Source organism: Centruroides vittatus, unplaced genomic scaffold (assembly GCF_030686945.1).
Source record: "Centruroides vittatus isolate TY-2023 unplaced genomic scaffold, ASM3068694v2 contig_880, whole genome shotgun sequence".
Lineage (NCBI taxonomy): Eukaryota > Metazoa > Arthropoda > Arachnida > Scorpiones > Buthidae > Centruroides > Centruroides vittatus.
The window spans coordinates 2,642,920-2,658,336 of NW_027122572.1; positions in this window are offsets into that span (position 1 = coordinate 2,642,920).

Sequence of the window (15,417 nt, forward strand, 5' to 3'; positions counted from 1 at the left end):
AAAAACACCGTATTTAAGTAAATGCAAAGTTTCTTAATTTTTTGATTCCTTCTATCAGCGGAGATTTCTTCTAGCTTTACTTGACTGCATGAAATCTTTTTTTAATAGCATTATGAAGGAATCTAAGCAAACTTCAAAATAGCATCCTTGGGCAAGATGGAAAAGTGTTCTGCGGGACAAAATGGGGTTAATTCACGTTTCTCTCGATACTGAATGCCTTTACTATAGATTATTACAAAAATTTCTATACTAAAACAATTTATTTTTCTTGAAAATGTAATGTGTAAAATGTGGTGAAATTCATCTTCATTTACGAGTCAAGACTTTATCAGGGACAAGAACCAAAATAGGGAGACGACAAGATATTGGTGTTGCCAATACCTCAGACTGGATCTCGGGATTATTATTTAGAACGTAGTCTAACAAAGACCGAAAACCTGACTCTGCGAACAAGAACGTTCGCTGCAATTGTCAATGTCAAATACAAAAATGATATATTATATCTGTAAACTAAATAGAGTCTTGCTTCAATAGATCGATATTAAAGCCATGAGTAATATACACATACTTAAGATTTTGTCTACTATCAAAGTAACAAAGTATTTTTTTTTCAAATTTAAGGAAAGTATAGTATTTAGGATGTCTACACGGACTTATTTTATTAATAGGACTTATTATACCGACGACTGTGATGACTTAAAAACAAAGACTGTGTTTTTTTCTGAAAGTTTTCTTAAATTTGCTAAACCAAGTCGTCGGTATAATAAGTCCTATTAATAAAATAAGTCCGAGTAGATATCTTAAATCAGACATGTCAAAGATACCGCCAGCGGGCCATGATTGGCTCGCTAGACAATTAGTTGCGGCCCGCGACATCAATTCAATAATGCTATTTGTTTATTTTTTTATTATGTTGAACTAATGAAAATGTGATATTTTGTATTTAATCAAATAATACTTAATGAACAAAATTATTGAACTCAATTATTATTTTTTTGTTTTTATTTTTATTTCTTCATATTACTTAGAGATATTTATTTTATTTGATTTATTTTTATGTTTAATTTCTTGTTTACATTATGTTTTCTCTATTTCATCTGATTATTTTCTCGAGTCAAAGATCTTCACAAATTACAATTTTGGATCTGAAAATAGATTAAATGTTTTGATGAAATGTTCCTCTATTTCATCTTTTGAATTTCAAATTAAAATCCTTCTTGGCAAGGTCATTTATTGCACAATTCTCACTATTTTGCGCATAAAATGCGTGTTTTCGACATATTAGTAAATTATAGTTTATGTTTGTATTTTGAGTCTTGCGATCCTTATTTCCAGATCATTATACAGACCTGCTTCAGGCCTGTAAATTGGCCGAAAATGTTTGTTCTGTGATTAAACTTATTGCTGGAAAAGTATAAATGGTGGTTTTTTTTTAAATTTTATTGTAAAATCTCGGGTTATTAAAAAGGATTTTTTTGAGTTGGCTACTTTTTAGAAAATTTTTGGCTACAAAAGCTCAAAACATCTCATCTGGCCCACTGTCATACTCCAGACAAAAAATTGGCACTTAAGCAGTTTGAGTTTGACACCCCTGTCTTAAATGCAGATTTAAAAACTTTTTATTAAACTAAAATTCCACTAAGGGAGAAACTACAGAATATGAGGATTGATATATACAAAGTCAAACTGTTAGCGTTTGACGGAAGCTCCCGACATGGGCACATAGCCAGCCACACAACAAATAATACAGAGTATAAAGAGAGAAAGAATCGCGAGGATGACATGGGCACTTAGCCAGCTATAAATTTAAACATAAGTGTAGAAGTATGGAAAAAGCGCGCAGAATTTACATGGGCTCTTAGCCTGACATACGCGTACACTATGTACAAAGGAGAAGTGTGGACGCAGTGAACAAAAACCAGGGAGCAGCAGGTGGCCGAACAGCAGTCGTTAGTGTCGAGGATGTCTCTCGCTTGTAGAGTTGTAGCCGTACAGGTGATTGGTGAAGATCTCTCTACTCGCCTTTATTGTATCACTAACCATTAGACGCTTCATGGTTGCAGCGTATTTCCTCGGGATGGCCAGTCGTCGTAGTGTAGATTCATTAGCTGGGTCCCAGTCGCCCAGGGCACCAACCACGAAGGCATCACAGAAGGTGTTGAAGCCCCTACTTCTGAAGTGGGTGACTAGGTCCTGGTACTTACGAATCTTGGCAGACCTTGCTGTGGAGAAAGCCTCTTCCCCATTTTCGAATGGGACGGTAACGTCCACGATAGTAGCTTCCTTAGCGACGTCATCGATGTATACCAGATCCGGTCTACAGTTGTCCGAGAAGCCCGGGACTCGTTGGTTGATGAGCAGTTGGCCGTTTTTCTTGTTGAAGGCACTGGAGAGGCGGTGGAGGATGTTGTCGTGTCGTTTGGTGATGTTGATCATGCTCGGGAGGCAATGACACAGGACATGTGCTAAAATTTCGTTGTTGTATGTACATCTACATTTCTTTGACTTGTTACCAAACCTCCTAAGACCGTGCAGGGGGACAACACTCAAGCGGGCCCGGTGTATGAATCTCCAGTCAGCAAATTGTGTATACTTACCGTCCCGCAAGAAGTGGTTGCTCTCCCTGCAGGCGCTGGTTATCCGAAATGCCTTCCCCTGGTCAGGTTTTCTGTGCAAAGATAGTAGGTGGTTAAGCCTGACCAGGCCAATGAGGATGTTGTTGCAGTTGTTCTTGCGCAGAATGTTGCCGTTGACTGCTAAGACGGGGGGGGCCTTCGCCTTCAATCCATTCGATTGGAAGCACCTTCCTCAGACGACGGGTTGCATCTCGCAGGCGGGTCCATGTCGACCGGATGTCATGGGACCTGAGACCAAACTCATCCTCTAGGGATCCATTTAGATATTTGCAAATGTCTTCCGCTGACGGAGCTCGTCTGATGCGCTTGTGGATGACCGATGTTAATGCACTTAGGGCCAAACTGGTCACTCTCTTGTCTCGTGACTGGAAGATATGGAGAGCGTGATTCACCTGGGCGATATCTGAAAAAGAGCTTAAGGGAAGGAAGTTGGCACCTCCTTGATTATGGGTTAGGTAAAGGATTTCAGCACTTGCTCTTTGAGGCAAGTTGAGCCAACGCTTAGCAAATTTTTTGAGGGATTTGTCAATAGTGTGCATTTTCTTCTTCGCAGTCGTACCTAAGGTTAGGTGAAAAGTTAATTTTGGCAGGACAAAGGTGTTAACTGCCTCTATTTTTTGCCATGGGGCAAGTTTAGAGTAGTGTATTTTTTCCATCTCCTGAAGAACTTTGTCCGTAACCTTGGCCGCAGTCCATCCCGTCGAGAAACCCGTTGGAACGCCTAAGTGATCATAAAATTCCTCCGGGCCCAGGGAAGGGATGGGGGTACCATTGATGTCGAACGTAGTGGGAGCCGTTGTGTGTTCTTTCCCTAGAATAGACAGAGTAGCACATTTTTTAGGATTGATAGAAATACCTGCCCATTTTGCCCAGTCAAGAAGACTGTCCAGCTGTGAGCGAAGTCCTTGTTGGGAGCTGCTGACCAGTACCACATCATCGGCGTAGGCAAGTATGCCGAAGCTTTGGTTGTAGAGGTTGTAGCCCAGATCTAGCGACTCCACCATACGAATCCCAACCTCCAAAGTGAGGTTGAACAAGATGGGGCTGATTGGACAGCCTTGTCTAACTCTTGATTTCACAGGGATGGGGTGAAGGTATCCATCCTTAGTACGAACCTGAGTACTGTAGTTCTTGTAGAGGTTTTGTATGATGTTGATAGAATCCATGTGAAGGCCAAGCCATTTGAGGCTCTCCCAGATGAACTATATGATAGGAACACAGAGGCATATGGTTTAATGAAATGGAACTCAAGAAATGGAACTCATACTTAATACAGAACTTTTCTATATATTAACAACCAAGTATAACTTAATAGTCAAAACGTTAATATAGTCATTAGTATAAGTCAATTCAGTAATTAGCTGATACGCCAAATTGTCCCTTACATATAAAACAATTTCTCCATGTTTTTTTGGCTGTCTCTCTACTTTCTCCGTCTATGCATAGGATTTTGTATGACGTGTTATAAATGTGAGTCCAAGATTCTGTGAATACCGGAAGATCAAGTGTTCAAAGGAAGATCACTAATTATATCCAGTGCTTATTTTGAATCGACTTTAACCTTATTATCATTGGTGGACTTTGTGCATTTTTATTACCTGTAACAAAAATAAATATTTATTCAAAAGTTACGATAATTAGTGATCGTGATGCTGATCATTAGTTATAATTTATTCAGAAGTTATAATAAGATATCTGATAGATGATTATCACAACCAGAAAATAATAAAAAGATATAGGGGAAGGTGGTGTTTTGAGTTGAATACGAAATGGTTCAAATTAAATATTTTTCATAAAGATTAGACATCAAACTAACAATGAAACAATATTTAGGGTTATTTGTATTTTATCACTAAGTATTAAGATCCTATTCATGCCTTAAATATATAACGAATATGTACACAAATATTGTGATACTCTTTCCAGATCAAATCATTCAAGAAACCAAGTTTTTCGATGTTTTTGAAGTACTTTTATTATCTTTTGGTTTGTCAAAAGTGCATTTTGGGCTATGCCCCTCGTCAGTCTGACGATAGAAATTATTGTTGCTAAAAAAACAATTACTTGGTCAAAAACAATATCTTCGTCTTCCTATTTTGATTCTGGTTCCTGATAAAACCTCGTAAATGGAGGAGAATTTCATAAAAGTTACTAGACATATAATTAAAAATAGTTTACTCCTTTATTAATTACTGTATATTTCTCGTAATAGGGGTAATGCCTTGTCAGCAGCTTTCTCTTGAAACTATTTTGCAAGAGCTAGATATAGTTTCAGAATATTTTTATGAAATACCATTGATAAGTATAAATACGTATAGTAAGTAACTGCCGTTCATTGTAGGAGAAGGATTACAACTATTCGTGATAAATTTGTCGTTCGCAAAATGGAAAATTTCCTCAATGTTTTAAGAACAACATAGTTTACCCTTTATAAGAGTGGTTGAAGAGAGTAGTTACGAATTATCGGTCAATTATCTCAATTTTAAACGTAGCTAAGATTTTCGAAATTTTTTTATTATCGTCGGTTAGCGAATTTGGTTCAAAAGTTCAATCTTATAAATTATAATTAATTTGGTTTTAAAAACAATTATCTACAATTGATGCTTTAACTCTGTACATTGATCACTTGATATCATCTTTGGATAACGCTGAAATGTTTGTTACAGTAATTGTAATTTACAGACATATCAAATGCCTTTGACTCTATTAATTTAAATTTTTTAAAGAATAAACTAATATGTCTTTGATATAAGAGGGTGTTCCTTGGATTGATTATTGGAGTATCTCCGAAATCACATTCACGCCTTAAGGATTGAAGGTGCTGTCTCCAAATTTTTTACATATCACATATTGCTGTTCCCGAAGGATCGGTGCTAGGGCTTTTGTTTTTCAACTTTTTCATGAATGGTGTTTTCAATCTTACTTCAAGGCAATCTTTACTTTTGTACATGGGTGAAATTTTTATGTCTCCTTTGGAAAGGATAAAACTGAGGTGAAAGATAGTCTAGGTTCAATAGTCTAAGTAACATAGACTATTAAACCTGTATTTTAAAGTGAACAAACCTAGGATAAAAAGAAATAAGACTAGTTTTATAGTTTTTGCAAATAAAAACAAAGAGAATATTCTGAAGATTTTAATTTGGTTATTGATAATTGAAATATAAAACAAGTTGCACATGTAAAATATCTTGGATTACATGTAGACCAAAGTTTAACTTGGTCCACTCGTATGAACTATTAAGTATTTTTCTTTGTTTCTAGATGTGGTAAACAACCTTAAATTTTATATTGAGTCCTCTGCTTCAAAATCTAAATATATAAAATTACTTGTTCTGACTGATTGATTCATCATCGCCCAGGGCAAACCGCTGAACCTAAAGAAGTGAAATTTGGTACACAGTTAGGTACGTCATAAAAACGCACACTAATAAGGGATTTTTCGAAATTCCCCCGTGGGGGAGAGAGGGAGAGCATTAAGGCTTAACCTGAAAAACGGCTTCTACTGTACGATTTTAGATGCGATATTTTTTAAAACTACGTTTAGTCTTCATTGAGCACTTAGGCGTGTTAAACTGATTACATTTCAGACGTTGTTATAAATATTTTTATATATTTCTATTTTTCAACCAAATGTTCGAAACATTTTAAATTCGAATCTGTTATTGCATATTGGTTCGGTTATAGAACGATTGTAAACGTTTCAGAAAATTGATCAAATTGAAAGCAGTTCGTTTGATTTTCAGCAATTCTCATCATTCTCAGCGGTAGGTGTTATATAACAATTACTATGATTATTGAAATAATGAATATAAATGGTGTTTGCTTGCAAAATCCGCGCGAGCGAAGTCGCGGGTAACAGCTAGTACCTATATAAGATTATACTAGAACCTGAACTGAGTTACAGTATTAAACACAGTTTTTAATTGAAAAACTTTATTCTTGTATAGTAATAATTGCTAAATATTCATTATGAAAATTAATAATAAATGAAAGCTTTTTCAAATATAACAAAGATGAATTGTACGAATTAATTATTTCATTTAAAATGCAGTTTGCATTATTTTTATTTCCACATAAAGATATCTCTCGACTTACAAAGAATTTCCGTTTCGACAATCAGATCACAAGTTCTTTAATTGCATGCCCAATATAGTAGGTGGGCAACCGTTGACACACGTGTCAAACGTGGTATACCAACGACTTTCCGGCATAAAATGTAGGGCTTACCCCAGAAAACAAATACCCAACGTAGTTGCTGAGTTGTATATTTTAACTTAATAGAATGCCAAATAATATTATGTTCCGGAAAATTTCGGTTGGCTGGTGATAAAATTTTGATTTGGTGATTTTGGCAAGCACACTTAAAAAGATTGCGTATACCATTGGTAAATGGTATACGCAAACGAAAATACGATGTCCAATGTTGAAAGAGAGGTCACATGATGTCTACAAAGTATCATACCATGAGGCACTGTTATGCTAAGGTGGCTACAAATATTAATAGAAATGAGGATCAATGCCAGTAATGACAAAAATAGAATGTACAGTACAGTACAGTAGAGGTTTAATGAAGCCATTTATTATAGTATATTATAAATTGTATTTTAGAGAATATGAGATTATGGTCATGTTATAACTTCAGTTGGATTGGATTGATAGAATAAAGCATCATAAAACATGGACGATCTACCAACGGGGTGTCTCCCAGGAGAACTTTCTCTCAATTTAGGTGAAGAAAACTTGAAAAACTCCACGTGGCCAGCTCGTCGGTCAGATGCGAATCCAGAATCAACTAGAGGGTTCAATGGTTTTATCCACGGCCATTGGTGGACGTCGTAATTTCAAACAGTTGTTTTTTATATCTGTAATATTAGAAACTCAATTTAAAAGAAAGACGGTCACTATTCTAGTGACTGCCTCTCTTTTAAATTACATATGATGAACTAAATAAGAACCTAAGATAACTCATTTAGTACTATCAGAGGCATGTATAGACTTAAGCGTGGAATAAAAAGTCATTAAAACAATGCGTAAAGTAGTCAGTTTCAAATAGATTAGCACTTCTGCGATAGAAATACTGTAATAGAAAATTTTTCACTTTTTGTGTTATTTATCAAAAGACCAACATTTTATGACGAAAAAAAAAATTAGAAGATGCACATATTGCTCTAAGGCTAGAAGATTGCGTTACATGAAGCTTTTAGTTTATTAACATTGTCTCTTGAGCTTTGAATCCTTTAACATTTTCCCCTAAGCTTTGAGCTAGGGGAAAATGTTAAGGGATTACTAAAGGGATTACTAAGAGATTACTACAATTACTAAAATTATTTTAAACCTACGATTCTAAGTAAAATTATTTTTAATATTTTTGAGATTAATAGCAATGTTTTAAATATTAATAGAAATGAGGATAAAGTTTTTGAAATTTTTATTGTAATTTTAGTAATTTTGATCGATGATTTGGTAGAGTTCATATAAACTTATTTGGATTTTTGAACTATTTGAGATATTTAAATAAATGTCAATTAATATATGTTAATGCAGCTTTAAAACCATTATCTTGGGGATTATAATAAATTACGTTTACAAAATGAGTAGGAGATTATTATAAATATGGAGGAATTTATATTAGAACTAGAAACTCCTCTGTCAAACATGATGGAATACTTTTTATGAGAAAATAGAGATTGAAGAATTGAGAAGAGTAAATATTCCGAAAAATTCAAGAAGAGTTGCTAATATTTCTACAAATTAAGTATTTTATACTCGAGTTTCACGTTGTGATGCTGCTTCTGCAGTCCTTGACAAAGCAATTCTTATTCGATGTTGCTCAAGTCGGATTTCATGCCCTTCAGGGCTCTCGGTTGTTCTTATTCTTTTAGGTGTAGAATTTACCTGGCCAATTTTATTCTTACACTTCCCTCCAGACATTTTTTTTGACAAAATAGCAAGACTTTTTAATTCCACGTTGATAAAACAAAAATTAGTTGTACGTACGTTAATTAGATGCGCGATAACACTTTGTAAATAATAGGCTAATTAGATGTTACTTTCGATTGGATAATAGAACGTCACGTGGTCACTGTGGAAATATTTAAAAATGTTATAGAAGTGATACGATGAAGTTATAGTTTTTAAAGTTTAAATTTTAAATTTAATGAAGTAAGTTTAAAATACGCCATTTTCCAAAACATTTAAAAATACAACTTAAGGGAAATTCCCTAGTTCAGGATGAACGTCACATGGTCACTGACTCCACTGCAACGTAAGTACGATCACCGATCGACTGATAAAACGTTTATTCTATAGCTAATATTTTTGCAAAATAAGTAGCTTATACTTTCCGTCTGAACATAAAACGTTTATAACCAAACTTTCATCTGGATTGGACAAAAATTACTGGAACTATAAGGAATTCACACAGACAGACGAGGGCTTTTAAATTAGTAATTATAGAAGTATTGTTGAGAAATGCATTATTAACTGTATTCTAGTGAATGGGGAAATATAATAAATTAATGAAAACATTTGCTAAATTAAAAGATTAATTTGTCTTTTTGGTACAATTTTTAAGATTTTATTTTTTTCAAAACTATAAAAATTTTAAAAAAATTAAAATTTCAAAACTTAACTTCCTAATATTCCTGTTTCAATGATGTGAAGGATTTTTAATATCGATGGACTATCAAAATCCTTCATATCATTGAAACTAGAATATTAGAAAGTTGAGTTTAGAATATTAAAAACTAAATATTAGAAATTTTTTGCCAATGAACAATAGTGAATCATTGATGATTTATTGTTTTCTGGCAAAAAATGTCTTTCTTATTAAGTCCTTGAGATTTTAATCTATAAACCGGTTCTGTGTAATTGTCGAATATTTGTTTTATTTAGAATTATTTTATTTTAAAATGCAATAGTTAAACGAGGAATAAATAATTTATAACAATTTTACTTAATTGAGTGTACAGTGTACAGTAATTGTTTTTCTAATTATCTAGATTTCTATGGAATGAGATCAACTCTACAGTAATATCCTTATTCAAGTAATCATTTTAGTTCTAATAACAAAATTAGAATCATCAGGGAGAATGGTGCGATATCTCTATTTAAATTTAATTTTATAATAAAATTTATTTATTTTCGGAGTTTTAAAATTAATCATTTTATATATGTATTGATAGAAATGTTACTCATCCAGATATAATTGTCCAATTACTGCAAAACTCGACATACAGCTGTATCAGACAGGTATATAAATGAGCAGGATCGAGGTCCGATTGTACACCAGATAATACCACCATTGTATATTAAAATTGCTACCTCATCACAGAATCTTTATCTGATAGGATTCTGCGATGATCCCATATAGGCTTTACATATACCGTATTTTTCAGTGTATAATGCGCACCTGTTTCCTAAATTTGAGAGAGAAAAATAAAAATTGCATTATACATTTGTAGTACTAATTAGCATCTATATGAATATTTTAAATTCTTTTATTTGTGCTTATGAGTTAAAAAAGTAACTCTAGAAATCAATAACGAAAGTTATGAAAAGTTTTGGCCTTTATGATGCGTAAACAACGTAAATTTGTTACCGGTACATAAAACTTTTTGTATTTTGTATCGGTTCTTGTGTTTTGTAATTATTTGTTGCATAAAATTTCTTAAATCATAATATGTTAAAAATAAATCCTGAAATTCCTTTATAATACAAAAAAAGAAATACGTAAATATAAACGAAAAACGATCTGAATTAATAGATTAAAACAAAAAATGTTTTCCTGAAAGTTTGGGTCAAAAACGTTGGTGCGCCTTATATACGACAAAATATAGTACATACAGAACGAGACAAAAGTCTAGAAACACCCTTTTATTTCGAGTGTTCGCGGCCATCATCTTGAAAGCAACTCGTAATTTTCAAGTGGGAAGGAGTCACGCCAGATATCAGCTAAGTCTAGAATTCACCCAGAAACACAATGGAAGCATGTTTTTTCCCCCCTCAAATATATTTATTTAGGAGTTATTCATATACAAAGTGTCCACAAAGTGGTTGCAAGATATATTCAGCGTATCCATTATGTTCAGTTCTTTGAATCAGTTTTCATGAGAATGCCAAAACGTCAAAGATGAAATTTTATTCGCTTCTTCAGATGTGCGACATCACGGATTTTTACTGCATCGAGAGACTTTAAATGCTCCCACAGATAAAAGTCTAATTGTATTAAATTTGGAAATCTCGACGAACGTTCTATCAGTCCTCGATATCCAGTTGTTAACGACATGGTGGTTTACCTGTAACGACAAAGGTTTATGTTAGGTGTCAGATAAAGTAATAACTTTGCATGTGAATAGCCAACTCCTAAACGAATAAAGTTAGAGCAAAATTAACTCTTACCTGCATTTCTAGGTGAATTATAGGCTTAATTGATATATAACATGACCCCTTCTCATTTGAAAATTGTGAGCTGTATTCAAGAAGGCGGTCACGAACGCCACCTTTACCACAAGGTAGAGGCTCCCACCCGACTATTATCATGGCAAGTGGGAAGACAATTTTGACGATATTTCTCGATATAAAAGGGTGTTTCCAGACTTCTTCCTCATTTTGCCTGTGTATTTTAAATTCAGATGAAGAAGGTTAAATTAAAGTGTATCAAGTCTGAATCATCTCTCAAATCTCCTATCCTCGAAAGCATATGGTTCATAAGAATTACGGCTTTTGTCTGATTATGTTGACTTTGGCAATTATGAAGATAAAAATCATATTTCATATTACGAATAATAAAAATACAGTAACGAGTTAAGCAACTCGTTACTGTATTTTTATTATAAAAGTTAAGCAACTCATTGCTGGATTTTTTAATAAGAAGAGACGAAAATTCTTAAGCGAACAATTACAACAAAAATAAAAATCGCCATTACTTATTGATTTTGAAACTTGATCTATACTGCTTTTACTTGAATTTGATGGCTAGATAAAGTATTATAATCAATTCCATTACACCCAAAGATCAAATTTCATTCGATTTTTAATACTATATAAATAATTTGAAATTATTTATATTAAAAATCGAACGAAATTTGATGTTTAAATTGGTTCAAATAAGATTTTCTTGTAACGAGTGTTTAATTTAAAATTAAAGTTCATTTTAGTATTTAAAATGTTAATTTCATGACACTACGATGCATAATTAACAAATCTGTATGATAAACTGTAAATACAATAATTTTATATGAATTATAACAAATATAAAATACAATACATGCAAAAATTTCGGTTTTTTCATTATATTAGATATGAAGCCAAAAATACCGCGATGCACCACGTTATTGGTGAATCACGACTTGACCACGTAATGCATTGAAACACCACGTGGTTGACACGGGTGTATCAATGCACGAAATCACGAAATTCATGAAAGTGATGAAATTAAAAACTTATTTTTTTAAAATTTCGCTTTAAAATATGCTAAAAAACATTGAATCTTAAGAAGATTTAAATGTACTATTATTTTTCCGGTTGTTATATACAGTATAACAGCGAAAGTACAGCGATCGGTCAAAAAATGACTTCCCCGAGATTTTTACATTTTTGGACTAAGGACACCTCAAAACGTCAAGAAAAGTAAAAAATGCGGAGCAATTTCTGTATCTATAAATGGATGTGTGTTAGTGTGTGTGCGGGCACGATTTTGTTCACCCTCTTTAAAGCTTAATAACTCCCGTGCTTTTTGTCGAAAATTTGTGAAAGTTTGCAGGGATGTTTGTTTATCAGGGAATCGAAGCTGTTAAATTTCGGTGGTTAAAGGTCGAGGGGATGGGGAGATAATGGGGATCGTGTGTATCTTCAGTAGTGACGATTTTACTCGTTATTATTGTTTACAATTTTTTAAAATAAAATCCAAACCAATACTTTTAATTAAAGCTTAAAGCAAAAAGCTTAAAGTATAAAGCAAAAAGCTTAATACTGAATTAAGCTTTTTGCCATTTTATAATAAATAAAAGTACAGTATAAAAATTTTTCGTTATAAAATATCATTACAGATGGCGCCACACACGCGGTTTTAAATGTTGCCGGGAAAGTTAAGCAACAAGTTGTTGGATATTTTTAATTTTATGATCAATTTCGAACTAAATATTAAATAAGAATTGCCATATTATCTCACTTTATTAAATCATTCATTCAGATACTGAACAAAGAAATAATAATAAATCGTTTTCCTGAATTAACTAATCAACAATTATTTAATACTAATTAAAAGTAAAAACATGCAGTTTTATAATATATAATTTTTTAAAGATTATATTTAAATTAATAGCTCCTGAATAATGAACGTTTATTTGTACTACATTATGTAATTCTATATACTTCATATGATTTATCATCATGGTTAGATTATAAAAATAAATATAATAAAATATTTATATTAATATAAAAGAAGGAAAATATAATAAATATTAATATACAGAAAATAATAATGAAAATGTCATAAATCTTAAAATTTATTTTACTTTCATTTTGTCCATAATAATAATAATAAAAATTTGAATTTGGATATGATTAAAATGCTAAATGACATTTTATAAAGTGTTGAAGAATGTAATAATTTGATTAATTATAGTTTCTGTATGCATAAATTACATTATCATTAAATTATACATACTTAACTTTATTAGTACAATGTTTGCTAAAATATTAACATAATTAGTACAATGAATTATTTAAAACTACGAAATTGAAGACTGTGATTATTTAAATAGTCGGTTCAATTTTCATGAATCAGTAGTGACTTTTTAAAAGTATAATATATAAAAACACAAGTTTAACGTTAAAAAAGAAATAAATTTATATGAAAAATAATTAAGAAATTTATTATATAATTTTAATTTACTTTAATTAAATATTTATTACAAATATTTAGTTTATTTTTAATATAATTTTGTATTGCATCTGTTGAGAAGAATCACATACAGATAATAATTTTCATGGTTTTCAACTTAATTTTTATCAAAAATTTTATTATATTAGTCGAAATATCGACAATTTTGTAAACTAATCATTAAATAAAAAATTATTCTTTATTTTTTAAACACATTAAATCTGCTAATTTTTATTCTTTGAATAAAACTATACAATTTTAAGATTTTACTGAAATCCCAATAGATTTTAGTGTAAATAATTTTGAAACAATTTAAAAATTTGCAATTTTTTACATTACAATGTTAATAAATTTTAAAAGAAATCTATTTTTATCATTACATTATTTTTTGTTATGTAATGAAAGCGTTTTTGTAAAATTTAAAAATTTTAAGCATTAATTGATATTAAAAAGAAATTAATTTTAAACATTAATTAAAATTTTGTAAAGAAATTAAAATATTTGAACGAGAATTGTTTATACATGGGTTTAATTACAACGAAGATGCTTATAGTTTTATAAAAATTAATTAAGAGATTGTTTGTTTAATTAGTACTATATTTATTACGTTATTTCCTCAAAAATATACGAAAGTTGAATATTAGTATATAATACATAATTTATAACTTCCAACCTTCAACAACGACCACCTCCAAACAACGGTCATTATTTATATTTCCTTCAATGGCTGTTCTTTAGAGGTTCGACTATGATTTCATTTATTAGTAATATAAATGCTATGTATTACATAACAAAAGTTTGAAAATTTTCTTATTTTCTTATGTCTTTATTATATTACTTTCTTTATGTCATATTATTGAAAAGGATTTTAAATATATGAAATAAATAATTTTAAAATAATTAAGAGGAAAGAGTAATTATTAAAGTATTTTTATATTTATTAAAAGCATCAAATTTAAAGTGTATATTTTTAAATTTTCCATTATAATTATTATAAAATTATAGAAAAATTTTTTACATTCATTACAAAAAAAATAAATATTCTCTTTCAAATAAAACAAATTTGAAGAAATTCATTTAAATAAATATAAAGCAAATATAAATATTCTAGAATCTTAATAAACAATTTTTAAAAGTGCCATTCTTTAGTAATGTTTACATGAAAATAGAAATAATAATAATATATATTTTTTTATTTAATGCAATTCTTAGAATGAGTAAATAATAACAATATTATTGTTTAAAGCTTTCTGTATTATATTTAGCTGTTAACATGATTAGAATTCCTAGAGTTATTTTCAGAAGAATTTCTCATTTTAGTTGATGGTTAATTTTCTCTATTTTATTTTTTCCCATTCTTGAATTTAAATTCTTAATATCCATGATTAAAAATCTTTTTAATCTTCTAAACTTTAAATCTATTTAACTTTTAAATCTAGAATAAATACATAACAATTAATTTTAATATTATTTTCTATGTTTAAGAGTTTTAGAGATAAATTTTTATATTTATTTTTAAATGATAAAAGCTTGTTAGAAGATTCGAAAAAATATATGTATATATATATATATATATACATAATCTGATTTATAAAAAATATTTACGTAGAATTTTAAAAAAATTGCAAGAGATATCAATTATTTAATTTAAAATAGATTTAATTATTGAAGAAATGCAAAATGTTTTATTTATAATGAAATATTTTCCAAGATACTTGCAAAACGGCGCTGAAGATACAGAAAAAATAAAGATTTTTCTTTATTTTAAAAGCTTAAAATGTTTTCAAAATTTTTAAAAAAATAAAAGCAAAAAACAAAAAAAGAAATTCTATAAACTTAACTGTAATAAGTGTTTATTTAGTTTTGTTTTTAATATTTAAATTTATGTATAGCACT